Genomic DNA, 7843 nt, shown 5'->3' with positions numbered 1-7843 from the left:
ATACATGGCTTAGCTGAGGTAGTGATGGTTTACCAAGAATACTATTTGTCCCTCGTATCTCTATACGAGCTATAGCATCACTGGGCCCCTTGATAGAGTAAGATTATCTGCTAGCGGTATAATTACAAGAGTAATTATATTTGATAATCTGCTCAAGATCAAGAAAAGATTCAGTTAGCAAGGATGACACACATCTACCTTGAAACTAATCTGATAGCTATGAGACAGAAGAACAGACACAAGTAAATTGTTTACTAGATCGTGATATTGTACTGTACAGCATCATCTGTGTAATTGGATGGTCATGATGTGTTGCCAGATGCCGCTCATGATTAATCGGAGAATCTTATTGTGATTGATTATAAATTGGTTATGATGTGTTGCCAGATGCAGCATCTATTTACCAACATAACACAGATCATATTGGGTCACACCATATAGGAGTTAATCGGAGAATCTTATTGTGATTTATTATAAATTGGTTATGATCAATAGTAAGATGGTTATAATTAATTATACGTGTTATAATTAAATTATAAATGTTATGTAAAAATAACAAGCAAAAACATTGGCTAATTTATAAACGTGTGTGACACGTTGTATAAAAGTTAACTGGTTAATTTATAAATGTGCATGACACATTGTATAAATTACCGAAACAACAACCGCAAGAAAAATATATATAATTGTTCAGAATAATTATACGAATATTATTTGTATTCGGGCCGAGGGCATTCGGGTCTTTTCAGATTCGTCCTTATCCGCATGACATGTCATCGATCCTATCCAGATGACACATCATCGATACCGAAACGAACAACCAAAGAAAAATATATATAATTGTTCAGAATAATTATACGAATATTATTTGTATTCGGGCCGAGGGCATTCGGGTCTTTTCAGATTCGTGCTTATCTGCATGACATGTCATCGATCCTATCCAGATGACACGTCATCAATCTTATCCACATGACATGTCATCCTTATCCATTCAATGGCATATCTTGTAAATAGGCCGAACTTGGAGGGCATTTTGGTCTTTTGGCAACCGACCCTAAACCCTATAAATAGGGGTGGAGGGGTAGAGAGAAATTCGCTAATTCACTCATACCGTTTCGTGTCGAAATGGATCGGTATTTTCTCTCTTTCTCGGTTTCTCTCCCAAATAGTGTTTCGGTTGAGAAAAGAAAGTTATACGTAGTTGATGTATAATCTTGCGAGTTGTTGTGAAGTATATTTACGGGATCGATGAATAGTATTTTACCGAATTTTGCGGTATGTCAGTTTTGCATATTGATGAAACTGAGCAACCGAAAATTCGTGTTTACGGGTTTTCATCTTTTCCCCGTGAATAGTGTTTTTGCATAATTCCGCAGTTTACGGTATTTCTGGCAGAAGAAATAAACCGCTCTCCGGTTAGTCCTGGTGGATAACCGATAGAGGTATCACACGTGTGATACTCCGAGTCGATTCCTTCCCTGGTGAGGCTCTACTCGCTCGGTCTGCATTCGAACTGTGATTTGGAAACAAGGTATAAATATGTTATATTAATCTATTTAATTTGTAAGTAGATTAAAGTTTTAGAAATCAATCATGGAGTAGATCTGTAAAAGGATTAAATTGGGTTTTGATGCCAAAGGAATACTGAAGGTGGACCGCCTTGGAAAGTTTTCTGACATATCCCGTTTAATCCTGAGCTTAAGTTGGCCGTAGAAATTTTTGTTCTACGGTCATTCCGCAACTTAAGTCTAAACGGGTTTTGGTTACAGCACCGTAAAACCCAACATTGGGACAGTAAGAACTTAATGACTTTAGATTAGAGTAGCCAAGTACCGAGAGGTGACGTTTATTCTAATTTAAAGATGGTATTAATATAGAGATATCACTTTGTACCTACAACATCCAACTATGTCTTCATAAATATAAGAACAAAGTTTACAAACCAATTAGTCGTAACATTAGTGGATAGGAACCCTAAGAAACTCTAATTTCTCATTCTTGTTAAAAACCTAATTTTGCTTTAAAGACTTTAGTTTAATTCATTTTAATCGAAACCAAACCACTTGAACAAACACAAAACCTTTTTACTTTCTTTTACTAAATTAAATTGTTAGGTTAGAGTTAATATTCCAACTTGTCCCTGTGGAGACGATCCCTAAGTACTACTTGACGAGGTTGTACATTTGCAACCGAATTGAGTATCAACTAGGATTTATTACTTGTATTGTAATAATCTACATCAAGTTTTTGGCGCCGTTGTCGGGAACAACGGTGAATATTATTTCAGACCTAAGTAATTTAGTTAGTAATTGTTTAATTCCCTTTTGCTTTCTTTCTCTCTCATTTTTTTTTAGGTTGAAATCTGGCAGACGAACCTCCAACCCCGAACATCACAGATTTGGTTGAGTGGTTTTCTAGGCGAGGGTCAACCCATCTCTTCTACCAGAGAAGGAACAAACACCCAACAAGGGGACCTTTCTTGCACTTAAATCCACGCCAGTTTGATATGTCGACCGGAAATGAAGATATTCGATTTGAAAACCTTCAGAGGGACGGGATCGGATGGCTAACGAACTTCAACGTCTGCGGGCAGCCGCTCTCGAAAGAGAAAATAATGAAGTAGCCGATGCCAACCTCCCTTTAAGAGACTTTACAGGACCTAGGGCTGAGGAAATCCACCTTGGCTATACGGCACCTACTATCAATGCTGAAGAATACCAAATTCCGCCTGCATGGGTTAGCATGGTGCAGCGTAATCTGTTCCACGGTCTGCCTCACGAAGATGCCACACAACACTTAACCAATTTTGAAGAAATCTGCAGTACAATTAAGGTACAAACTGTTTCTCCTGAAAATCTTAAAGTTATGGCTTTCACTTTTTCTCTTGCAGATAAGGCTAAAGGTTGGATAAGGGGACAACGGCCCGAGAACATGAATACTTGGCCTAAGGTGGCGAATGCTTTTCTTAACAAGTTCTTTCCGCCATCCAAAACAAACTCCCTGCGCCATCAAATCCACAATTTCCGACAGAAAGGAGATGAAACCATGAGCGAGGCGTGGGAGAGATTTCAAGAACTGCAGAGGTGCTGTCCCCATCATGGTATCGAAGGGTGGAATTTATTGCAAATCTTCTACAACAGCCTCATGCCACAAGACAAAGGTATATTAGACGCAGCTGCTGGAGGTAGTCTCATGAATAAAGGGGCTGTGGACGGATACCAATTGGTGGATGACATAGCTCTCAACCAAAGTCAATGGCACAACCCTAGGGAGACACCGATCATCATGCAGCGGGGAATGAAGGAGGTGAATTCGAACCCAAACTTGGCTGCAGAAATTGCCGCCTTGAATCGCAAAATTGATCAAATGAGCGTAAATTCGGTAAACAATTCTTCTCCTCTTCCTTGTTCAATTTGTGGTAGTACCAACCATCTAGCAATTAATTGTGGTGTAAGTAATGAGGTTAGTTATGAGAAAGTCAATGCAATTAACCAAGGCAATTTCAACCCAAATAACAATCCTTACTCCAACACTTACAACCCCGGTTGGAGAAATCACCCAAACTTTTCGTGGAGACAAAATGACCACCCAATTCCTTACTTTAACTAGGGGTTAAAGATGAGTTATTTTGAATTTTCCTGAGCAGCTTTTGAAATTCTGTGACGGCTTTGTGTAGTTGGATTTGAGAAACTCCTATTCTGATGCGCCGTTTTAGATACATCAAGACCATGCCTTTGGTTTTACCCTTCATACTTTGCCACATATGATCCATACGTGCCTGCATGGGTTTTAGTGTGCATTCAGTGCTACTGACACAGCAGCTCCTGTAGCCCGAATCCTCCTCGGGATTGCCTCCTTCAACCGCACTATTATTTGTCTTTGTCTGCTTTTTAGAAGGACCTGGTGCACCCTTTTCAGCTATAGACCGAGTAATGGCAGAGGTAACGCTGCGCCGCCACCAAGTGTTATACTCCAGTTGGTTACGCATTGTTTCTTTGTGGGCGCTTGCCAAATTGCGTCTCACAATTGCATCCTCCCCAGGCAAACTGTGCCAAGTTTCAAACTCCGGGTCAACCTCCTCCATTGATCCTCCCGACGTTGGCCCTTCGAAGTCGTCCGACAAGTCAGATTCGTCTGCTTCCCACCCAATAACAGTGAGCCAGCATCTGATCCAACCATTGAGACAGTGCACTATCATGGTGGAGAGGATTAGACTAGGGTCAAAGGCTCTGATAGTCAGCCTGAGTGTGGATCTATCTCTACTAAGAGTATTTACCTGATCAGCATACAGTACCTCGCCAAATCCCGCAGTTAGCAGACTGAAGTAGGTATGGTGCCAAAACTCTGTGGGGTAGCTAGAGACCCTTAGATATACTCTAAAAGAGATAGGGGTTGGTTTCCATAGCTCAGTGTAGTCATACAGAGAGAAAGCTACGTTGTTAGCGTTAGCCCATGGAGTTAGAGCCCCCATAACCGCTCCTCTATTGAGGTGCTCCGGCAAGGCTATGAGAAACCTAACAGCTGAGCAGCGGGTTATTCTATAATGATGCAGTAGACCTCCATAGAGGCTAGTTAGATGATTTTGGATTCGCGTGCAGTCTCTATCCACTGAGCCCGGTAGGAACAACACCATTAGCGTGTAGGCTGCGTCATTTACTAGCCTTTCCCGGTGTATGTTAGATGGGAAGTACACTAAGGACTGGTCTTGGCCCCATGGCGCATATGGGTACAAGTGTGCCATTGCTATAGACTAGTATTAGGGGATAGAAAGGGGGAGAGACGAGGAAAGACAGAGGATAGAGGAGAAGGAGAGGAGAAGAGAAGAGAGGGAGAGAGGAGAGGGAGAGAAGGAGAGAAGGAGTTGGTCGGCCACCGGGAGGTTGGTTAGCCGCTATGGAGAGAAAGAGAGAAAAATTTTTGAGCAGCTAATGATGATATTTGACATTTTCATTATTTGTATAAAGAGGAGGGTTCAAATGCCTCCATTTTTTGTGCCTCCATCATGCCTCCATTTTTAAAAACTTAAATAACTCAAAGTTTAAAACTTAAACGTCAAAATAAAACCGTTAGATGTAATCTATGTTATTTTCTCTATGTGCCCATAAAAAATTATCACATTTTGATTTTGCTTTTATATGAATCAATAAGTTGAAAATTCAACGTCTAGAAATTATCCACATTTGTATACATTTTTACAAGCTCAAGATGACAATCAAAACAAAGTTGAAATGCCATAATTTTTTACATGTGCATAGATAAAATGATATAGTTCATATCCAATGGTTTTATTTTGAATTTTAAAATTTAAATTTTGAGTTATTAAAGTTTTTAAAAATGGAGGCAAGATGGAGGCACAAAAAATGGAGGCATTTGAACCCTCCTCCTGTATAAATTAAGTTTACACAAATCTTCATGCAGAAGTTCTAATTGGACATTAGACAGTTTCTAATTTCCATCTGTATATGTATTTCAAATTGTTTCGTGTGTTTATGTATATACCAGGAACTAAAAAATGAGCAGAAGTTCCGACTGGACATCAGACAGTTTCCAATTTCAATATGTAGATGTATTTCAAGTTGTTTCGTGTGTTTATATACCGGGAACTAAAAAATGAACATATTAATATATTATTATATTAAAGAACTAGCATTTGATCTAGTGACAAAGACACATGGTCTCTACGTGAGAAATCATGAGTTCGAAATTCAAATTGAAATTTTTTTTTATTGTAATAACAAGAGTATTAAATAGTTCGGAAGTTATTGACCTTCAATTTACTTATATATATATATATATATATATATATATATATATATATATATATATATATATATATAGAGTACGGCTAACGCGCTTCCTCTAGCATATGGGCCGAAATGTTTCCGGTGGAAATTTGAAATTTCAAAATCTAAAAACTCGATCTGAACCGTTCATCTTCTTCTCCATATTAATATCTGCTTGGAGACCAAATTTTACATTTTTCTGAAATTTTTTACTATTTATTAAGCCACTTTGAATATTGCTGATCCAACGGTGGCTTACCAAACAGTAAAAATCAGAAGCTACCGTTGGATCAGCGATTTTCAAAATGGCTTAATAAATAGTAAAAAAATTCAGAAAAATGTAAAATTTGGTCTCCAAGCAGATATTAATATGGAGAAGAAGATGAACGGTTCAGATCGACTTTTTGGATTTTGAAATTTCAAATTTCTACCGGAAGCATTTCGGCCCATATGCTAGAGGAAGCGCGTTAGCCGTACTCTATATATATATATATATATATATATATATATATATATATATATATATATTATAGCGGAATCTAAGTCGATCTGATCCATTAGCATCCCAAAAACGAAGGAGCTTGCATTTGAAATTATTCCGGTGTTATTTTAGTGCTCCTTTTTTCGCGGTAAGGGATCATTGGGGGATAAAAAAGGCCATTTTACCTTTATTCTTTCCCAGATAAGGACGCAGAAAATATCTCCACTTTATACATCAGCAGCCATACCCATATCAGAATAGAATCAAAATATTGCTCCCAAATTAAAATGCTTTTAGTGGATTTGTTGCTTTACTATCTTCTCTAACCTACCAATTTCCGGTTCCAACTCGCTCTTTCTTTTTGTCTTTTTTGCCCTGATTTCCAACTAAGATGCTACTTGATAACTATTGTCGGTACAATGATTCAGTTATTCCATCTTTAAATTTCCTTCGTGTTGTTTTCCATCGTATTCTTAGATATTTCTACAGTCGAGTTCGTCCCAATCCGTATCCTTATATAGTAATAATTTTATTAAAATTTAACATGATCTGTCACAAATTGCAGATATTTTGCTTTACAGAGAGAGAGATCCCTGTTCATCGATCTGTTGCAATATTATGTAGCATTTAATTCAGAATATATATATATATTTGGACCATTGTGTTTGTTTTGCTTTGAATGAACAGGGATTTATATTCATACATCTACATCTAACATAGAAATAGATATGTGTGTATATACGACCAAAGTTAGAATCTGTTGTGCTCATCAAATCAATAACTCTAAAAATATATTAAATTGATTTTAAACGAGACGAATTAAAACCGTTGAAACTGGTCTACTTCACGAGTGATATATATACATGTAAAATTTAAAAAAATTTCAAATTCATATAATGCCAAGTCAAGCAGTCAAAAATTGATGAAAAATAAATACATTAAAATAACTTATAAAACTTCATTTTTTTTTGTATGTACTCCATTCATGCCCCCACATTCTTATCTTCGTTTTTTTTTTAAATTCAAATAGGCAGTCTCTACTGCTCAACATGATCTTCATATTAAAATGTGCTTAGATACCAAATTTTATATCCGCTGGAATTTTCTTTAATCTTTTATAGATATGTGCAAAATCACAGTTTTGGAACCATTCCAAAAATAATAATTTTGTACTAAAAAAATAGTAAACAAAATTGAATGTATGTATGTATGTATGTGTAAATATAATATATATATATATATATATTTTAAGGGAGAATTTCATATATACTCCTCAAAAACTTCGAAACTACATACATTTTTCTCTAATATTCATAATATCATATTTACACTTCTAAATTTCAAAAATTCACAAATTTCTCCAATATATGGACTTTAATATTAAAACTCACTTTAAATTTATAAAGTATCAATTTATCCTTTATTAAAAATACAAAATATGTAATATATATGAGATAAATATTTAATATTCTAATTGGTTGATTTTGAGAGCAAATGATTTATTTACTTACTTTTTGCGCACAAACAAGCATGCGTCTAAATGTCATTGTATGTGTCACTATTAGAGAAATGAAGTATT

The 7843-nt window shown here is 36.5% G+C and overlaps 1 non-coding gene across 1 annotated transcript; it reads right to left on the bottom strand.

Annotated features, from left to right (window-relative positions):
• Positions 1-2993: 2993 nt before the first annotated feature.
• On the bottom strand, positions 2994-3104 carry LOC144552359 (small nucleolar RNA R71). Its single transcript, XR_013511092.1, has one exon. It is a non-coding gene; the product is annotated as a small nucleolar RNA R71 (small nucleolar RNA).
• Between the last annotated feature and the right edge of the window lie 4739 nt (positions 3105-7843).

The sequence above is a fragment of the Carex rostrata genome, chromosome 3 (genome assembly GCF_964058835.1).
Source record: "Carex rostrata chromosome 3, lpCarRost1.2, whole genome shotgun sequence".
NCBI lineage: Eukaryota > Viridiplantae > Streptophyta > Magnoliopsida > Poales > Cyperaceae > Carex > Carex rostrata.
The sequence above is the reverse complement of the archived record's forward strand: the minus strand, read 5'-3'. Positions and strand labels throughout refer to the sequence as shown.